This window comes from Hordeum vulgare, chromosome 7H (assembly GCF_904849725.1).
Source record: "Hordeum vulgare subsp. vulgare chromosome 7H, MorexV3_pseudomolecules_assembly, whole genome shotgun sequence".
NCBI lineage: Eukaryota > Viridiplantae > Streptophyta > Magnoliopsida > Poales > Poaceae > Hordeum > Hordeum vulgare.
In genome coordinates this window covers 167,038,272-167,040,794 of record NC_058524.1, presented here as the reverse complement: position 1 = coordinate 167,040,794, position 2,523 = coordinate 167,038,272, and the positions used below count along the sequence as shown (strand labels likewise).

The 2,523-nt window shown below is 55.8% G+C and overlaps 1 non-coding gene across 1 annotated transcript; it reads left to right on the top strand.

Annotated features, from left to right (window-relative positions):
• The first annotated feature begins 811 nt into the window (after positions 1-811).
• On the top strand, positions 812-950 carry LOC123414466. Its single transcript, XR_006614429.1, has one exon. It is a non-coding gene; the product is annotated as a small nucleolar RNA Z247 (small nucleolar RNA).
• The last annotated feature ends 1,573 nt before the right edge of the window (positions 951-2,523 follow it).

Genomic DNA, 2,523 nt, shown 5'->3' with positions numbered 1-2,523 from the left:
AAATCCGGAGTACCTTCGCTGGTATCAACAGGACCAGGTGGTCCTCATCGCCCAGCTCTCCTCCATGATCGAGGATATCATCGGGCAACTGACGCAGCTCCACACCTCTCGTGCCGTCTGGGATGCGCTGCACGCGATGTTTTCCACGGAGAGTCGCGCACGCATGATGCAAATCCGCTACATGCTATCCAACCAGAAGAAGAAGGATTTATCTGCTGCTGGGTGTTGTTGTCCCGGCACCTCTCGCTCGCTCACGCACTGCCTCTCACCGCGCTAGGCCACCGCAAACAGAGAAGAAAGGAGGAAGGAGAGCATAGGGACACGGTGGGGATTTACTCCCGGCGCACGTACGCCACCCCCGCAACCACGGCTTGTATTCCGAACACGAACTCGACATCCACACCGGCATTACAGCGTACACGGGGGCTTTATACTAGGGACGCGCCGGGCACGCATCCACGTCCCAGCCCACGTCGAGTGCCCGTCCCGCCCGCTCTGCCCGCGCCCCCTCCGACATGCACATACACGTCTGGGCGCGGCGAGCCCACGATGGACCAGCTCAACGCGCGCACCCCCGCTCGACAACGGTCAGGCCTCCAACGACGCGTTCTGTGTACATGCACACGCACGCTCAAACGTTACCCACGTACGCACACACGCGACCTGCCGCGAACCCGACGCGTCCAAATCGTCCGGCGCGCGCCCACACACGCGCCCGGCGCGTCCGATGCATCGCCGCGGCTTATTGCCCAACAGTGCGTACTACAACAAGATGAAGGAGTGCGATGACCCTATGGCGTCCGTTGGCAAGCCCCTTTCCGACGAGGAGGTTCTTGGCTACATGCTCACTAGTCTGGGCTCGGAATATGAGCCCCTTGTTGCTTCAATCACAGCACGTGATGAAACAGTGAGCCTTGCTAGCTTCTATGCATATTTGCTTAGTGCTGAGCTTCGTCTTGAGCAGCAGACTTCCACTGGCGAGATCTTCTCCTCCGCCAATGGAGGAACTCGCGGTGGTGGTCGTGGTGGCCAGGGGCAGGGCCGTGGCCGTGGAGGCCGTAGTCGCAAACTCGCAACATACCCAGCTGTAAAGTCTGTCAGAAGTATGGGCTGTTAGGTTGATCTCTTGTTCAATGGACCCAACGGCCCATTGAAACCTTGATCCACGCCCTGATCAGGGGCGTTCAGCCCAAACAAGGCTGGTGGGTCCTTGTCGTGCAGTGTTATATAGAGGAGGTGGGACCATGGCACATGACACGAGGTTCGTCGTCGTCATTGGTTTTCCACTTTCAAACATAATCCGATCCACAGGGTAACACTGAAGCGATGGAAAGTTTATCACAGCCGCTACTGCATCTCTCTCTTCTTCCCCACCGTCGTCACCACCGCACGACGGTAGCCGGAGGAAGCTCATCGAACACGCTACAAGGTATTAATCTACTACTACCACCGAACACATCTAGCCTAAGATCCACGGGATCTATCATGGGCATGATGCATTGAGGTGCAGGCGGCGTTTTAACCATGCCTATCGGGCTGAGAACAACCGTAAGCATTACGGTAACACCGAGCGCGACAGGAACGCTGCCAACACCGGCGGCCATGGCGGCTACTCCGTCGACACCAGCTGGTACCTTGACTCTTGCGCGACCTCACAAGTGACCTTGATCGCCTCACCGTTCATGATCGCTACACCGGCAAGGAAAAGGTCTATGTCGCCAATGGAGCAGGTTTGCAACTCTCAAGTTGGTCAATCCATGCTTGCTGGCTCACACAAACCCCTCCTCCTAAAAGATGCTCTTCACGTTCCAAACTTGCACAAACACCTTATTTCAACTCATAAACTTGTTTCCGATAACCGCGCATTTGCTGAGATGTACCCTGACTTTTTTCGTCTCAAGGATCAAGTCACGAGGAGGGTGTTAGATTGATCTCTTTCCTAATGGGCCCAACGGCCCATTGGACCTTGACTCACGCCCTGATCGGGGGCGTCCAGCCTTACGGGCCCCTGTCGCGCAGTGCTATAAAGAAGAGGCGGGGACCATGGCACAAGATACGAGGTTCGCCGCAGCCACTGGTTCCCCACTCTCTAACCCTAATCCGATCTAGAGGGATGCACTGAAGCGATGGGAAGACCACCGCAGCCGCTACCGCATCTCTCTCTCCTTCCCCACCGTCGTCACCACCTCACGACGGTAGCCGGAGGGAGCTCATGGAGCACGCAACAAGGTAATAAATCTCCACATCATACCGAACACATCTAGCCTAAGATCCACGGGATCTATCAATGGTATCATGAGCCAAGTTGGCATTAGATGTGTTTTCGGATGAAACATGTACAGAAAAGTTTTTCCTCTCCATTAAGAACCCTAGAAGAGGGCAAAGATCAAGATGAAAAGCAAAAGAAAAGGAAAGTCACTGGATTCCAATCCGGCAAAGAAGCGCCGCCGCAAGACCGCGCCTATTCCTCTCGATCCCCACACGCATCGGCATGCCGAGGTGTGGGGAAGAAGAACCTACCTC